Here is a 19,048-nt window from a genome sequence, read left to right as displayed (position 1 = left end):
AAAGGAAGGAAATTCTGGCACACGCTACAACATGGATGAACCCTGGTGACATTATGCCAAGTGAAGTCAGTCAGATACAAAAGGACAAATACTGGATGATCCCACTCTTATGGAATGTCCAGAATAGGGAAGTCTATAGTGACAGAAAGTAGATTACTAGTTACCCAGGGCTGGCAGGAGCAGGGAGCCGGATTTGGAGCATCTTCTTGGGCTAATGAAAATGTTCTAAAATTAACTGTGGTGATGGATGCACAATTCTGTAAATATCCTAAAAGCCATTAAATTGTGTGCTTTAAATGGGTGAATTGTATGTTACGTGAATCATGTGTCAATAAAGCTGCTTCCAAAATGTAAGCCTAATATATTTGGGTGGAAATGCTAATATTACTAATGGGATAAAGGCAGAGTTGCTAGATAAAAGAAATCTTTTTATTTGCTAAATCTCACAAGCCTAGATAAAGGAGCTCTGATAAGTCCTACAAAAAAATACCTTGAAATTATTACTCAAGTTATGCTTGTTTGATTTATTCTCTACATGGGAAAGAATTTTCTTCTCTGAACTTTAGAATTTCTTCATTTAACATTATTAGAGAACTGACAGTTCCCCTGAATTTGTGTCTACGCGACAATCCTCAGCCCTTGTATTCAGACAGATGGACCATGGAATTTCTAGCTCTGCTCTAGTGCCCCCAAGGTGCACGCTCTGGTTCGGAGCCTTTGCAAATGTTCCTACTGAGCTGTAATTGGGGCTTCCAGCCTTCTGGAAGTATTTAAGAAGGCTGGCTACCTTTCACTGGCTCCTTGCTGGTCAGGAAAACCACGTATCACACTTAGAATAGTTCCGCACCTTGTACTTAAATAAAACCTTGACCCCTTTTGAGCTACTTTATCACAGCCACTCTTCTGTACCCCTCACGTCACCCCAGTGTTGGAGCCTGGGGCCACGCTAGGAAAAAGATCCCCCAACACCAAGCAAAAATGGGGTTGGGAATTCAGAGGTTTACTTTTTTAAGTTTCAAAAGACCATTAAAAAATGGGCTCAGGGAAGGAAAATTATACACAGAAGAGAAATCTACAAAAAGTCTTAATTATTTTTAAGGATGCCAATCCTAATTTTATCTTGAAAAACCAACTTAAAGCAAAAGAAAATACCAACCACAAACTATCCATCTGAGTACCTCTTTGCTATTCCCAAGGAAGAAACCAACTTTCAAGCAAATCTATTTGCAGTATCATTATGGACTGAATGTTTGTGTCCCCCAAAATGTATATGTTGACATCCTGACCACCAGTGTGATGGTACTAGGAGGCGGGGCCTTTGGGAGATAATCGTGAGAGTGGAGCCCTTAGGAATGGGATTAGTGGCCTTGTAAAAGGGGTCCCAGGAGCATATTTGCCTTTCTGTCACGTGAGGACACAGCAAGAAGACACCATCTGTGAGGAAGTGGGCCCTTATCAGACACTGAGCCTACTAGCACCTTGATCTTGGACTTCCCAGCCTCCAGAACTGTGAGAAATAAATTTCCACTGTTTACAAGCCACTCAGTTTATGGTATTCTGTTACAGCAGCCTGAACAGACTAAAGTAAGCACCTACCTTCGCAGACATCAGCAGCCAGTCTGCAATGCGTTAATTACCCCTCTGGATGCCTGGGGTAGGGAGGGTATGTGTGTTTTTTTGAGGGTATGATTGATCCCTGTGAAAAGGGAGTCAGCCTAACTCTTCTCAGGATTTTCCCCCGGAGGATCTAATAATTGTGCTTCACCCTCACCTGTCAGAACTCCTCCCTGGGGTCTTACGGCTTCCTCTGGACCATCCCACCAGGTGTGCTTTCCTTCTCTACTCTTCACTTGTGCCATTTTTAAAACTACCTGAAGAGCATCACCATCCTCACCCACAGAGAGATTCTCTCTTTCCGGATGGAAATGGACATTTCTGGCAGCCTAATCCCGTCCTTTCTGTTCCTCCTTCTTTCCTCCCACTCCCTTCACCTCTTCCTCCCTTTCTGTCTCTCATTCTCCTTCCCACTCCACTGTCACACACACCCAAATGCCTGCACAACTTGTGCAGCTCTCTGAGAATTATTTGTAAAGAATTTGCTGAGGTTGGCGGTAAGGGCAAGATACTCAGTTAGGATTCTACTAAAAATTCTTACTGCTGTTAGGGGCACCAACAGCCTGTGGATCAAACAAATCTTCCATGGACCTTCTCAAGATCCTCCTTGGTTGGTCAGCTGTGTAATTGACCATCGGGCACCAAGAAATGGAAGGCCCAGTTTGTTGACAGTACTTGGAAGTTTGGGCTCTGATAAAGCTCTGTGCAATGCCCAAAGCCATCCTGAAATCACAGGGGTGGGCTTTCCTTAGAGGGTTAGGACTTTATTGAGCTGATGTATGTGTGGATCAGTTTGATTATTTTAAAATGTGATGGAGTGGTCTTAAAGGAGTGGACAAATAAACTCTTCACTCTCCAGTAGAGCTTGGGAGTTATCACTGGGATCAACATGAAGAGTAACAAACCAGTGATAAGACCCAACTGAGTCTGGGCATCCCAGATCCTGAGCAAGAAAGACCCTGTTGCCATCTAAGGGGAAGGACACAGCCCAGGTGGATTTGGAGTTTATTCTCCACTTGTCTACAGGGGTATTAGACATACTTTCTTAGGTAATTTCTAGAAAATGTAAATGCAATTAATAAATTCAAATTCTGATCAATCTATCAGTTCGGCTAGCTACAGGGAAGCATTCTATAGGAAAAAGAATGAGTCATGCATTTTTCCCCTTCTCTTTTTCATTACAAGTTTTAGCAATGATTTAAGATAGTTTGAGCATTATTTTATTTATTCTGTGTGAATGAATGAAAGAAAAGATACCAGAGATTATTCCGTGCTACGTGGTCTGAGGATAAATTTCCTTCTTCAAACCCTAAAATCAGATCAAATCGTACTATGCCCTATGTCCCCACAATCTTATTTTTATGTAACCCAATGATCAAATCCCCTACATTTGCATATGTTTGCGTTTATATACAGTATGTGTAAATATATGTTTGCCTACAATTATTTGAGCATGGAGAGAAATAAAGGTGCATTCAAGGTTGCAAGGATCAGTTGGGGTATGACACGGGAGAAAAGAGTCAGAGAGGAGTATGTGGGAGTTGAGCAAAAAGGCAAAAGGACAAAATGAGATAACCAAACATCACATGTGTGGTATCATCCCATTTATATGATTTTAAGTTTTTTAATGTAAGGTTTAAGAAATTTATATAATTTTAAAATTAAACAGTAATGCAAAGCGAATTTTTAAAGAGCGACACTTTGGCCCTTCTACATTTGGATAAAATTCCTGCCATGGTAAACTCTGTAGCACTGAATCTTGGCTACCTCTGTGCTTATTGCTGGAAGTTCTCAGTGTGTGAACTCCGTGAGGGCGGGGGTTGTATCATGTTGCTCCCCACTAACAGGCGTGGCTCCTGGCACGCCAGTGTAGATGCTTAAGCGATGTCTGGACTGAATGAATGAGTGACAAGGCACCACTTCCAGTGGATCCTCTTAACAGACCAACAAGGAGACAGGTGGATCGTTCTCCTTAATTGACAAAAGGACGCTACGTGTTCTAAGACAGCACAGCAAATAGGTGACATAGCATACCACTTCCAGGAGTCTTTTAAAATATTTTTCCCTGTTTTAATTTCACATCTGATGAAAATATTCCATCCTGTTTTAAGAAACAAAGTAACCTGATAATGCAAAATGAACAGAAAATAAATGACACTTGTCTTTTGGACCGCTTGCCTTCTCACTGTCCTCTCCGTCCCGCCTCCAGCCACTTATAATCTCTGTTGTTTGGTGTCATAAACAAGCTCAGAGGTAAACTCTCAGGAATACTTTTCCTCCGAACACAGGGTGAGGAACTGAATTTCCCATTTCAGTGCACCATTTGTACCTTCATCATCCTGGACGAATGCACCACCCTTAACATAGGTAAGAAAAAAACCGTTGTGCCCATACTTCACAGTTACGTTTTAAAGAACTTTTGCCGAAGTGTAATCACCTCTCAATATCGGTTGTCAGTATCCATTTAATGAAAACTTATTTATAATTTATTAGCACATTGTTAGCTCACAAGAATTTATATCATTAAAGTCACTAAGCTATGACATTATTTTCTATAGCCTGTAAAAGACAATGCTAGTAATTTAAACTTTGATCCTGAAAAAGGAGTTGATGTTGGCCGGGCGCGGTGGCTCACACCTGTAATCCTAGCTCTCTGGGAGGCCGAGGCAGGCAGATTGTTTGAGCTCAGGAGTTCGAAACCAGCCTGAGCAAGAGCAAGACCCCGTCTCTACTAAAATTAGAAAGAAATTAATTGGACAACTAAAAATATATAGAAAAAATTAGCCGGGCATGGTGGCGCATGCCTGTAGTCCCAGCTACTCGGGAGGCTGAGGCAGGAGGATCGCTTGAGCCCAGGAGTTTGAGGTTGCTGTGAGCTAGGCTGATGCCACGGCACTCTAGCCCGGGCAACACAGTGAGACTCTGTCTCAAAAAAAAAAAAAGGAGCTGATGTTGTGATCCACTTCATTATATCTTTATTCCTGCCCTTTTAAAAACCATTCTTATCTTTAATTAATGTTTTTCAATTTTTCAATTGTTAAATTTTTCTATGTAAAATTTTCTATGTCTGACCATTTGCCTTGGGGAAAAAGAATCCTTCCGTTTCAATGAAAAAGTTACCCAAAACACTAGTGACACTGTTTTATTTCACTCTGCTAATTATTTAAAAGGCGGTATTTGCACTTTCATTCCCCATCCCATCTTCCCTCTGCCTTGCAGTGAACGTGGCCTCATAAACACTGTTCGCAGAAGCAAATATGGTTAGCTGTGTCAGATTCTGTTGGTTCCCAGCAAGTTTCAGACGGGGGACATAAAAAAGGGTGACAGTTTCAGAAGCCACTAAAATTTTATACTTGGCTTTGTGACCAGGATTAACGCATTTTAGCAAAACTCCGTAAGAAATGCTGGTCGTTCTGCCGTGTGCCCATCGCAGCCGTGAAAGCTCCCCAACCTGTCAGCCTTCCTCGTAAACAGTAAGTGTATTGTAAAACCGTTTATAGCTGTTATAAAAATATTTTGACTATTTTACCCAACCACCTGAGTGAGACACCTGATACTATAATAGTTACGGGGTGGGGAAAGATTCCTCTTTCCAACCAAGCCTTCCAGAATCAGGGGGAGGGTGGAGAAGAGGAAAGTTACTTTTCTATTAAAGTCGTATACAGTGATGGCCGGCAGCACATCTGTTACACGGTCTCATCCAAACAAAGTGTCTTTTCTTCTCTTGGTCTTTATTTCCAGCAGCAACAATAAGCATCCGGCTCCTGACTTCCATCTGAGGGAGGCCGGGCATTTTATTGGGATGGAGTCCAGGCTACCACCTATCAAAAGGAATGCAGACGCCAATATAGGACATTTCCAGGGCCGTCCTCACAAAATCCCTTCCTCCAGGGATGCAGCCCCAGGAGCAGCAGCCTCAAGTTCAGCCCACGCCTGCCCCTGACACTCTTGCAAACACTGACACAACTTGGCCTTGCACTCTTTCGTTCTTATGCAGTTCCTCCTGCACCTTCTCCACTTGCCCCATCCGCCCATATGTTCACCAGACAGACTCCACTCTCAGAGCCAACCTGAAATCCAAAAACTAGTTCTTATTTCATTAGCTAAATAGACTGGGAGACTGAATATACAAATAGACAATGGCCAGACCATATATAAAACTAGATAGTTTGCACCCAGGAAACCAACCCATTATCTGCAGCAACCAGCCCAAGAAGCCAGCCTGCTATCTGCACAGCAGGAGGTGAGCAGTGGGCAAGGAGTGAAGCTTCATCTGTATTTACAGCCACTCCCCATCGCTCGCATCACTGCATAAGCTCCACCGCCTGCCAGATCAGCGGCAGCATTCGATTCTCATAGGAGGGGAAACCCTACTGTAAAGCGTGCATGGGAGGGATCTAGGTTGTGCGCTCTTTATGAGAATCTACTGCCTGACGATCTGAGGTGGAGCTGAGGCGGTGATACTAGCGCCGGGGAGTGGCTGCAAATACAGGTCATCATTCGCAGAGAGGTTTGACCGCACAATAAATGTGATGCACTTGAATCATCCCGAAACCATCCCCCCGCCCCTGTCCGGGAAACATTGTCTTCCATGAAACTAGTCCCTGGTGCCAAAAAGGTTAGGGACTGTTGCTCTAGAGGACCTCAGATTTTTAAAAGCTTTAATATTTTTGAACCACACCTCCAAAACAAGAAGTTACATTGTCAAGCAAATCGATCTCCACTGCTGAAATACAGCGCCCGATCTCAGAGATGAAACATGCTCAATGCAGTGTCTTAGAAATCCACTTCTCCCCCTAGACTCTAACTATCCACCTCTTCCTCCCCTGCCCCCAACTCCTCTCTCCAAGTCAAGAGAAAGCTCCCCAGACAGGGTTAGACAGATTCGAGCCTCTCTGCTCAGTCAGCCTCTGAAAGAGCTCTGCATTCCAAGGAGCTGAACCACAGTTTAAAAAAAAATATTGCCTGAGGTGAGGATAACAGAAAGGGATGTCGGGGCACGAAGTAGGCTGTCCGTCTGACTTCAGACAGCCGGGTGGAGCCCCTCAGGGCAGCTTCGGAGACCTCGCCCCTCTCCTGGGATACCTGCTGCCACTCTGGCTGTATTTATCGTGGCTGCGTCAAAGCAAAGGGTGAAAAATGGTTTAGGCTGTTTGGGGGAGGGGCGAGGGAGTAGGAGGAAGACAGCAGAGGGAGAGTAACGGTAGAGAGAAAAGGAATTAAAATTATATTAAATAAGATAGGGAAACGCTACGAGGAAATAATTTAAGTGAGCTCAATGAAGTGCTCCAAAGAGTAGCTTGAAGTTAGATTCTAAGCAGGCAAGATTTGTCCTTGGCGCCCTTTTCCAACTCTCTGTTTGAAGTTATTGTCCATGGAATTTGCTGAGCGAGGCAGAAAGATGGCGGGCCCTAAGGATGCGTGATCACAGGTCACTGAAGGCGGCATCAATCTCTCTGACATCGCACACCTGAAACCAGAACCGCAAACGCTCCGGCAGACTTCTTTTCACCCCGAGGGGACACCCCGTGAGCTCTGCAGGCTTCCCCCGCCACGACTGCCTTTCTCCTGCAACCTAGGACAGGGCCTGGGTGGACTCAGAGCCCCCCTGGGTCATGTTCAGTTGACTTCGTTTTCAGATGTCCCCTAGAAAGCGACGTATGTGGGAAATCCAACAGGCTGGGTGGCACAAGCCATTTGACTTCGGTTCTGAATATTTGTCCTCCGAGTCGGCCCTGCAGGAAAAGGGTTGAGTGGCCCTGAGGTTGTCACCACAACACAGAGTGAGGGCTGGAGACTCACTAACATCCAGGAAAATCCTTGGCAAGACCCTGCCTCACTTCCTGGAGTCCCTCTTGACCCCAGAAGAACAAAATTTTCCCTTTTCTGTGTTCCCACAACGTGTAATCCATATGCCTATTATGTTATAGGTCATATTTATTATAATCTATAGATTTGCATGTCTGTCTGCTCAGTAAACTGTGAGCCCCTCTCTCAAACGCAAGGACTTTGTCTCATCCAACTTTTTAACTCTGGCACTTAGCACAGTGCCTAGTATATTATGGTTATTTAGTAAACGTTCATTATATAAATGGATTCAATTGAACACAATCTAAAAGCGAGAGAGCCTCTTCCACAGTCAGTCCCCACTGGCACCAAAAGCAATGGTGGAGACACGCAGACGATGAGCACCTCACTCTTCTATTTCCACCTGGCACCTTTTGTTGCACTTATTATGGACTGCTGACACAATTTTGAGAAGCAAACTATAAATAACAACAACTTTGCAAAGGCTAGAGTAAATATTCCCACTGAAATGTATCTGTGCTGCTCCCCCAAAGTGTCTGAGATCTCAAAGACATTAGTCAGGGATTCCGATGATAACTGTCAAATACAATAGTCTCTCTAATGCTCTAAGGCTAGTTTCTAAATTACAGACTCCTGGGGTCCCACCCCAACCTCACTGCATGAGAATTGACAGGAAGAGGATTTGGGAATCTATACATTTTTAACAAGATCTCCAAGCAGTTGTTAGGATCACGCAAGTTTAGGTGTTGCTCTCTCGTAGAGTAATAGTACTAGAAAAAGCAAAAAGTAGAAGTCAGAAAAACCTTAGTTCTGACACCTGTCATTTACTAGCTGAGTAATTTTATGCAATCATTTAACCGTGCTGAGCTTATTTCTTATCTGTAAAGTAAAGAAAATAATGCCTGCCCTACTTACCTAGGAGGGTTGTTGTTAAGATCAAATGCAATGCTGTAAGAAAGTGACAATGCACTGGGAAAGTACCATTAGTATAACGAACTCCGCCTCAACCATCATTATGCAACTTATTCATAAATATACCTTTTTCTGACTCCAAGACAACATAGTGCCTCAAAGTTGAGAATAACGGGCATTTCAGCACCTAGTAAAAGTCAGGAACCTCTGAAAACCTTGGAAATGGAATGATTTCCTAATAATGTGACAACCCAGAAGCAGAACTACTAATGTGAAGGTTCTAAACCTCATTATCACACAACAGCAACAGTATAAGCAGAGGAACGTGAGGTCCTTTGCTTCTAGAACCTTCCAAGAGACTCAAGAGCAACACCTGCCAAGCCGAGGGTGAAGGACAGCCTCTACAGTGGCGGTAGAGACTTAACAAGATCTCCAAGCATTTGTGCTCCTGCAGACATGGGGGAGAGGGGAGAGGTTCTGTCATCTGCTTTCACAAACCGGCTGTCGTTGACACTGTCCTATCTGTGAATCGCCCAATTAATTAAATCACTTCCCTTACTCTGATGGGAAAAAGGAAAAAGAAGGCACTCACAGTCCTCTCTTTCGGTTTTAGCTGAACCATGTATGAATTGTTCACATTGTGAAATTAGTCTCTCAATCTTTCATTTTTCTGTACAGATCTCCAAAGAATGTTTTGATCGTTTATTCCTAAATTTGCCTGCTTAAGTCCAACAGCCTAGTAAGGTGAGTGAGATTTTTTGTAACAACACCAGGTATTCCAGTTGAGTGTTTTGTTTCATGCAACAGTCAGAGCTGCACAGGCAGCTGGAGGCACAAAGAGGAGTTGACCCAGAGAGAACAGCACCGCGCAGCACCGCGATGTCACAGGGAAGGGTGGAAGCATTCGAAAGCAGCAAGTCTAACAAGGGGTGCACGTGAGGAATCATTTTATAGTAACCAGGGTTTCTGGGTTCAGCAAATAAAAACACAGGACACCCAGTTAAATTAGAATTTCAGGTAAACTGTATAATTATTTAGCATAAGTGCGTCCTGAGCCCTATTTGGGACACTCTTACACTAAAAAATTATTTGTTAATCGTGTGAATTCAGAAATAACTAGGAATCCTGTACTTTATCAGGCAACCATAATAGTAACCTTGTGTTCTCACTATTCCCCTTTTGTCACGATCCTCGGCCCTCACTGCCCATTAGAATTACCTGGAGAGGTTTTTAAACTCCAGATGCTCAGACCACATCCCAACCAATTAGATAGAATCCCTGAGGCGGGACTCAGACTTCGGTATTTTTTGGTTCCAAACCTCAGCCACAGTTGAGAACCACTGTCAGACTTTTGGTTTTTAGACTTTTCTTTCCAAGGAAAAACCAAGCAAGCCAGTTTAGAATGGAATCTGAAAAATGATGCCTCCATGTGTCTGTGGACACTTGATTTATGATAGAGATGACACTGAGGAGCAGGGAGGAAAATATTTGGGAAGAAAGGAAGGAAGAAAGAAGAAGGAAGGAAGAAAGAAGAAGGAAGGAGGGAGGAAGGAAGGAGGAAGGAAGGAAGAAGGAAGGAGAAAGGAAGGAAGGAAGGAAGAATGAAGGAAAAAGGAAGGAAAGAAGGAAGGAGGAAGGAAGGAAGAGAGGGAGGGAGGGAAGGAGGGAGGGTCTCTGCCTCATATCATACACAACAGTCAATCCAATAGAATTCTAGATTAAATTTGAAAAGCAAAATGGAAAGATCTTATAAGATAATATAGGAGGTAGGGAAAGATTTTTCTTAAAGAGGACATTAAAAAGCACAAACCATAAAGGAAAGGATTGATAAATATGACCACATTAAAAGTAAGAACATTTGATCTTCAAAAGACATCAGTAAGCAAAGGAAAAGGTACACCAGAGAGTGAGACAAGCTATTTGCAATTTATATCCTGTTCATATCCTGAATTCTTTTTAATTCTACAAATCAATAAGAAAAAATTCACCAATAGAAAATAAGCAGGAGATCTGACCAAGAACTTCACAAAAGAGGCTATGCGAATGGGCAATAAATGTATGAAAAGGTGCTCAACTTGTTTGCAACAAGGGAAATGCAAATTAAAACTGCTTTGAGGCCGGGTGCGGTGGCTCACGCCTATAATCCTAGCTCTCTGGGAGGCCGAGGCAGGCGGATTTTTTGAGCTCAGGAGTTCAAGACCAGCCTGAGCAAGAGTGAGACCCCGTCTCTACTGAAAATAGAAAGAAATTAATTGGACAACTAAAAATATATAGAAAAATTAGCCAGGCATGGTGGCACATGCCTGTAGTCCCTGCTACTTGGGAGGCTGAAGCAGGAGGATTGCTTGAGCCCAGGAGTTTGAGGTTGCTGTGAGTTAAGATGACGCGACAGCACTCTAGGCCGGACGACACAGTGAGACTCTGTCTCAAAAAAAAAAAAAAAAAACCGCTTTGAGATGTCATCACTTACCTACCAGAATAGCTTACATTAAAAAGAGCAACATGACCATGTACTGACAAGAATCGCTCAGCGGTAATTCCCACAAACTGCTGGAAAGACTGTAAATTGATACAGTCCTTCTGAAAGAGATAGTCCACTGCTAATAATCAGAATCTGACCTCATCTACTAAAGATGAACGTACCTATTTCCTATAACTCAGAAGTTCTACTTCTAGGTATGTGCCCAACAGACATGGCTACAGGTGGACATCAAGAGATTTGTACAAGGACGTTCGTAGAAGGGGACAACCCAAAAGTCTATAAACAGTAGAATGGGAGAAAAAAATTGAGAGATATTCATGCAATGAAATATATAGCAATGAAAACCAACCACAGCTACAAACAACAGCCTGAGTTCCACAAGCATAATATTGAAGGAAAGAATCCAGACACCAAATAAAACAGGCAAAAATATAGTGCACTGGTGTCCACGTAGATGGCAAAAGAATAAAGAAAGCGAGGAAGGGACCACTATGAAAGTGGAGAGAGATTATTCCCCCAGTGGGGAGCTGCGAGTTGCGGTTAGAAAGGGGCGCACAGCTTCTTGAGCTGTGATGATGTTCAGTTTCCCGCCCCCAGCAGTAGTTATAGGAGTATTGGCTTTATTTTGATTCACTAAGCTGTGCATTTATGATTCATGCATGTTCTCATGTAAGTGTGCTATATTTCACAATTACAGAGCTTTATTTAAAATGGTGCTCAGGACAAATGTGTACGTCGTCACCCTGTTCTCCAAGTGGGTTTTGCATACACCTGCCCCTAAGGTGGCACAGGGCTCCCCCAGGCAGGTCATCCCAAGTGCCCTCCAAGCTTCTGCCCACCTCCTTTCACCCCTAAAGGTTTTTCGGGTGAATTCTGGTTAAAATGAATAGTAGTCAAGCAATCCTTTAAAAATGCGAGTCAGGTCACGCCAGTCCTTTGCTCCAAAGCTTCCCGGGGCTCCTCATGTTACTCAGAGGAAAATCCCAAGTCTTTCCAGTGGCCCCCGAAGCCTGAAACGGTCTGTGAGCCAACACCAGCCCACCCTTGTGGCTCCTCTGCTGACCCCCAGACAGCCGCTCTGGAGATCAAATGTCACTTTCTCACGGAAGCTAAATCTAGCGGCTACGTTTAGGCTTGTTGCCCCGGCCCAGGCACTCCCCGTCTCTCTTCTCCTGCTTTGTTTTTCCTATAGCATTGATGACCTTCTACCGTCTGATATAATTTACCTTCCACCAACGTTGATTGCCTATCAGCCCCCACCGGAAGGTAGGCTCTAGCAAGGCAGGATTTCTGTCTCTTTGGTTCACCACTGTGGCCCCTGCACTGAGAAGGGTGCCTAGCATGCAATAGCTGTACAATAAATGCATATTGAGTAAGTGAATGAACGAAATAATTTATTAAATGCAACTTGGAAAAACTTAAGAAAAATAGCTGCCACTAAAGGAACAATATGCACATGGAGATACGTGAAGAATGAGATTGTCAACTCTGTCTCAAGTGAATCAGAGATTCTCCTCAGTGTCAAGCCTTCCTGGTCATTCTGGGGACACAAGTAATTGAGAGGCATGGGTGGGGCAGAGAGGTCTGGGCCACCAGGCCCTGCCCACGGCAGACGCTCTCTGGCTTAGATTGCGCGGGATCCCTCCAAGGGATCTGCAGAGTCCACATCACTCACGGGAGAGTTCCAGCTCCCGTACGAGATGCTCGATTTACTCAGATAGTTTACGTGGAGCATCACGCACAACATAACGATGTTTCAGTCAATGAGAAACTGCATATACTATTAATAGGATGGTCCCATAAGATTATAATGGAGCTGACAAATTCCTATCACCTAGTGATGTCACAGCAGTTGTGACACCCTAGTGCAATCGTGCATCACTCACGTGATGCTGATATAAGAAACCTGCTGTGCTGCCAGTCATGTAAAACAACAGCACGCACAGCTATGCACAGTACATAACACTTGATAATGATAATAAATGACTATGTTACTTGTTTATATATTTACTATACTACACTTCTTATCATTATTTTAGAGTGTACTTCTTCTACTTATGAAAAAAAAAGTTAACTGTAAACCGGCCTCAGGCAGGTCCTTTGGGAGGGATTCCAGAAGGCATTATCATCACAGGAGGTGACCGCTCCATGCCTGTTCTTGCCCCTGAAGATCTTCAGTGGGACAAGACGTGGAGGTGGAAGACAGTGATATTGAGGATCCTGACCCTGTGTGGGCCCAGGCTAATGTGTGCGTTTGTGTCTCCGTTTTTAATAAAAAAAAAAAGTTTGAAAAGGGAAAAAAATTAATTTTAAAAATGGAAAGCATGTAAAAAAAGGAAAAGAGCTTTCAGAATAAGAATACACAGAAAGAAATTATTTTTGTACAACTGTACAATGTGTTGGCGTTTTAAGTTAAATGTTATTGCAAAAGAGTCAAAGGGTTAAAAATTTTAAAAGTGTATAAAGTAAAAAGTTTACAATAAGCTAAGGTTAACTTATTATTGAAGATAGAAAAATTTTTTTATAAATTTAGTGTAGCCTAAGTGTGCAATGTTTATAAAGTCTGCACCAGCGTACAGCGAAGTCCAAGAACGATTCTGTGTTGGGTGACAATACACAGCAGGAAGGGCACATTCTGAGAAAAACAGCAGGAGACAAAAGAGGATCCAGGTTCCTGTTGACATATTTCTCATCAAAGCAGATTCAGAGTTACCACTTGCACCTGAGTGAGGAAGAAACGGGGATGGCTGTGAGAATCCTCTCCTGCACCTTCTATGAACTGTATCGAAAGTGTGTTTTAAGCCACATGGAGTCTTCATGGCCACCTGTTACGGGTTGACTCGTGTCTGCCCGGCTCCCCCCGTTCATGCGTCACAGTCCTACCCCCAGCACTTCAGAACGGGACCTTGTCTGGAGAAAGGGTCATTGCAGATGCAATTAGTTAAAATGTCTCACTGTGAAGCACCTCTCTCTATGCTGGAAGAGTCCCCGAGAGATGCCCAGACAGGAGAACTGGTGAGTGTTGCGTCTAGTCAAAGCTATAGGCCATAGCAGGTGAGGGCTCACATGAGCACACTCCCCGTGCAAACCTCTGGACGTGCCCACCCAGAGATGAAAGACGTTCTTCTTCCCTTCGAAACCTTATGGAACCTGGGCAAGGCCTCCCAGTCTTCCTCCATTCCATTTGGCTTGGAATGGCCTCAGAGGAGAAGGGAAGCAGGTATTGGTGTGAGGAAGAGAGAAGAGAAAGAAATGCCTTTTTCTGTCTCTGTGTCCAAGGGGCACACACAGCTAGTCCCCGTGCACGTCGAAAAGAAATAAAGAAAGAAACACTCCTGTGTGTGAGTTTCTCCTTAGCAATGATGCAGCCCTTCCTGGAAATGGCCCTAGCTCTTTTAGACGCAGGAGTAGCCTCTCAGGAAGGATTGCTTCTCTGCACCAACGTGGCCCTAGTGGCAGCTTCTGAAAGCACTTCCTCACCCAGGGGCTCTTAGGTGAAGTGTGCCCCAACTCGAGTTACATTAAGATGCTCTTAGGGCCAGTCTTGGGCTTTTGCGTAGCAGCCACTCACATGCATGATCTCAGAGGTTCTGGTCAAACACAGCCCCCCAAATACTTTCCTGGGTCCCGGCACACGCCTCAAGCTAGTCTTCGTGTCTATGACTGGAGACTTCTGTCCATTCTGCTCAAGTTTAAAGGCCATATTCAAGGATAGCATTTTGAACCTGACACTTTAGCCTAAAATTAGCCTAGTTTTAATCAGCCTTTCTTTTTCACCTAAAATTATGAAGATAGATGAAAGTGCTCCTAGAAATCACACTTGCTAGTTCAACCTTGTCATTGCATGAATGAGGACACTGAAGCTCACTCAGAGAGCTGACCTGGCTCACCCGACATCGCAGGACAAGCTGGTGGCCAAGCCAGCAGCAGGTCTGTGGCTTCTTATTCCCTCTCCAAGCCTCTTTCTACTGTGAATGTCTTGGCTTCGGTGTAAATAAATTTAATGAGGTATTTCCTAAGAGCAGAGGGAGGGAGATGGCAAGTAGGGGGGTATTGGATTCCTGAAGTAGGTAGAAAGGCGCAGAGAGAAAATGAGTAGACCCAATTCACAAATTTTGCCTGGGGCTAGACCTTTATACATTTAATGTACGATGATAATAATAATAGATCCACTCAGTCGCTCTTTCTTCCGAGGGACCAGATTCGCCCGCTCTTTTCGATGGTCAGATAGGAATGATATTCGAGGGCAATGACATTCCATATACATTTTGCCCTTGACGTCCCAGGGTGCGCCTTCCTCGAGGGTTATAATTCTTTAGCTGACTTCGAGTCTACTCCTGGTTCTCACACCAATGACTTACACCCAAGAGTGTATATCTATTATAATTGCTACCTAAAGAGAATAAGAATTACAGATAAGTAATTTTCTTTTTCTAATCTAACCCCCTGGAGGCATTTTAGCAGCTAATACGGGTGATGACAGGCATTTCTGCTATAATTTATACAATTTCATTTTTCTTAATCATGGATTTTAGTTCTCTTACGTCACCCGCTTGAAATGAAAGCAGAATCTTTTTGTCGCTTCTTTTACATTTAGTCTCTCTTGCAAAGCGTTTAAAATGTCCACACAATTATGAGAAATTCAGATTAGCATCTTCTCTGAAAAGGCTTTCCTCTAATTGCCTGAAAATCCTCTTAAAACAATTTATAAAGCATGAATTTAGGTGCTTCAGTGGGATACCATATTTTGAGTACTTAAGAAAATGTGAAAAGTTAATAAGTGGACATTTATAGCTACTTGTCTTGGCAGAGAAATTGGTGATTAAGAATGTATACTTAAAATAATATGTATGGTACAATATAGATGAGAATTTAGGGAATGTCTGGGGGGAGTAATTCATTTTTATAGTTCTCATATCTAACACAATGCCTGATGCATGAAAATGTCAGTAAATATTAGTGATTTGCATTTAATATAATTAAGAGATCATCAAATGACACAGTAATGTGACCACACCCTTCAACCTCCCACCCACTCTTTCAAAACCAATTCGGTGCAGCCGGCCCTGAGGAATCTGTCAGGGCAGTGTTGGGCAGTGTTCCCCAGACAAGAGAGTCTAGACACTCTGATACAGCCCGGGATCATCTGAACTCTAGAACTATGGGTGGCAATACCATTAATGGATCATGAGATCAATTTAGTGGGTCAACAAACAGGATTTTGTTGGAATAGAATGCGTAATATAGAATGGAATGAACTGGGTATATCTCACATGATAAGAGAAAGGGCTTTGTGAAATTCTTTATTTCCCTGTGTATGATGGGGCTAGGTTATGCTGTAAAATGTATTTCTTCCTGTGATTCAAAACAAGTTTGAAAACCGCTATAGTAGGTCGAGTAAAGTCTTCCAAAATGATATGTCCATGTCCTAATCCCTGGAACCTACGAATAGGACCTCCATCTGGAAAAAGGATCTTTGCAGATGTAATTAAGGAAGGATCTCAAGATGATGAGCTCATCCTAGATTACACATGGTTCAGCCCCAAATCCAATGACAAAGGTCCTTATAAGAGAAAGACAAAGGGACATATGAGACAGAATGAAGAGGAAGCAGCAATGTGACCATGGACGCAGAGATTGGAGGGATGCGGCCACAAGCCAAGGGGCAGTTGGAGCCATCAGACACTGAAGAGGCCAGGAAGGATTCTCCCCTAGAGCTTCTGGAGGGAATATGTGGACGCCATGATTTTGGACTTCCGGTTTCCAGAACTGTGATAGAATAAATTTCTGTTGTTTTAAGCTACCCAGTTGTTGGTAATTTGTTATAGCGGCAACAGGAAACTAATATAGTCACAATCTAAAAAAAAATCCAAAATCCTGGGTATTTTCAACAACTCCAGAACCAGCTTTGTCCTATCCTAGTCTACTCCAAGATCCCAAAGTTGCCCAAAGAATGAAATTCATTCTAGTCCAGAGTTTGCCAATAAATGTTTTAAAACCCATGGCCTTTTATGAGAAGCCAAATATTCAAGGACGTAATACAGCCCCAGGGAAGAAGAAAGAAGCCCACACGCCCACTCATAGGCATCAAAGCCAAGAAAAGGCAGTCCTCAGCCTGCTCTTTTCTGACAAGGTAACTTTATGAAGCTTAATTTTCTGTGCAGCAAGTATTTGATTTAATTTTCCTATTAATAATATAAGTTTATAACAGTTATGCTTTTTCAAACTTAAAGAATACAGTAGAAAATCACTATTTTAGATTTCTCCCTAGTCACTAGGGCCAGCTGAAAAAAAGGAACTCGGTCAAGAATGAAGAAAGATGGCTCATTCGATAACAATATAATTCTTAATTCTGCCTATTTTCTTTCACAGATCAGCCAAAAGATATGTTGTGTCTAGAGATGTCTGTACATCGGTCACCATAGGACATGCTTCCCATCTCTGATTTCACCCTGGGCCTTTAGCAACTGTAAGCTATCCAAGCCGCGTGGAATGTACTTTACTTAGAGCAAGACAAAGTGCAGTTACAGGTACAACTATTTGTATCAGCAGTCAGCAGGACTATAAATTGCCAAGTACCCACCAGAGCTGAACGCAGCTGGCTTTCTTTGGCTCTTCTCCAGCTGTCCGTGAGGACGGCAGTACCTGTTGTTTCAAGTAACCAACACCCATGCGACAAACACAGGAGGCACGACAGCCCAGATCTCATTCATCCACTTAGGCATCATCATCTTTCCATCTTGATACACATGACTCTTTGCTGTAGCACTGGAATACCTAGTATAATGCATTGCACATAGTAGTCACTCAATAAATACACCGAACCTAATTGGAAACATATATTTTGAGAAGGCAATAAAAACTAGATGTTTGGGATAATAATCAAGTAGGGAAAACAATAGAAGTGGACATAGGAATAATCGTGACCAAAACAAACAACCAGCTCACTGCATTTCTGCCCAACGTGCCCTTTTCCCCTTACATAAGAAAGGAAGGAAGGAAGGAGGGAAGGTCAAGACAAATAAGGTTTCAAACAGCCTAAGCCCCCACTAATAATAAGCTGGTTGAAGTTCAAAGCCTCTCACCGATCACAATCCCTTTGATCCTCAGCAAGCCACAGCAAACTGAAATTCACTGGAGTCTCTCAGGCCTTGCAAAGACAAACCGCTGTTCGTCAAGGATATGTCTACACTGATGAATTGCTTACTTCATACTCACGACACTGTCTGTAAAAGTCATTTGTGTACATTATGGTGGCTGTAAAAGAAAACATGAAAAGCCCCAGGAGTGAACTAAGACAGAGAAGAGGAAAGGTGGCTGGTCCTGGTCCAGGGGCTCCCACAGTGGGTGGGGGTGGGGGCGTTCACCGTGGCATCTGGAGTCCACGAGGAGGCTACCTGTCCAGGAGGCGGCAGAATTGGGTGGAGCCACTTTTCAAATTAATATTCTTTTGGCTTTTAAGGCAAGTACTAGGAGATAGTGCAAAATTATGGAGACAGTCCTGATTCAAACATTGCTTGCCCCTGATTATCTCTACCCTTGTACACGTGACAACTTCCCTAAGCCTCGGTTTTTCCTTTCTGTGAAATTAAGATAACACCAAACTTCAAGTTGTTGTAATCATTCATTGAGCAATGTCTGCTCATGCGCTGAGCACAGTAATTGGCACTGCACTCAACAAAGTTGTGCAGTTCTGTAAGTGCAACCCTGTTCTTAGCTACCAGGGTTCACTGGCAGCCTAGCAGCATCTAGGAAAAGGTGAATTATTAAATTAAATTCTCTTCATATACAAATTAGCACATTTCTTCAGTGTTTCCTCCAGGCCAGACTCCAGGCTGCAGCAGCATCCTGAGCAAAGAGCCCTCACGTTGCCTCTGCTCTGCTCAGAACATGCTCAGAGACGCCCCCCCCCCGCCGCCCCCACATCATCAGTATTTCATTCCTGGCAGCGTGGCACATTGGACAGAGTTTGTGCTCAGGAGTGAGTCTGACTCGGCTTTAGATGCCAGTCCTGCCACCTAGTAAGAGGTGACCTCCAGCAAGTCCTTTAACTTTTTTATGCCTTATTTTCCCCATGAGTAGAAAGGGGATAATAACACTTTACAAAATGGGAAATAACAAAAAGCGAAAATAATATTAATACTTCCTTGGGGTCAGCTTTTTAGGGATTGAAAACTATGACATCCTCCAAAGCAACTATCAATGCCTGCTGCAATGTAGACACTCAATAAA

The sequence above is a fragment of the Propithecus coquereli genome, unplaced genomic scaffold (assembly GCF_000956105.1).
Source record: "Propithecus coquereli isolate 6110/MARCELLA unplaced genomic scaffold, Pcoq_1.0 Scaffold141, whole genome shotgun sequence".
Classification (NCBI taxonomy): domain Eukaryota; kingdom Metazoa; phylum Chordata; class Mammalia; order Primates; family Indriidae; genus Propithecus; species Propithecus coquereli.
Note: the sequence above shows the minus strand (reverse complement) of the source record.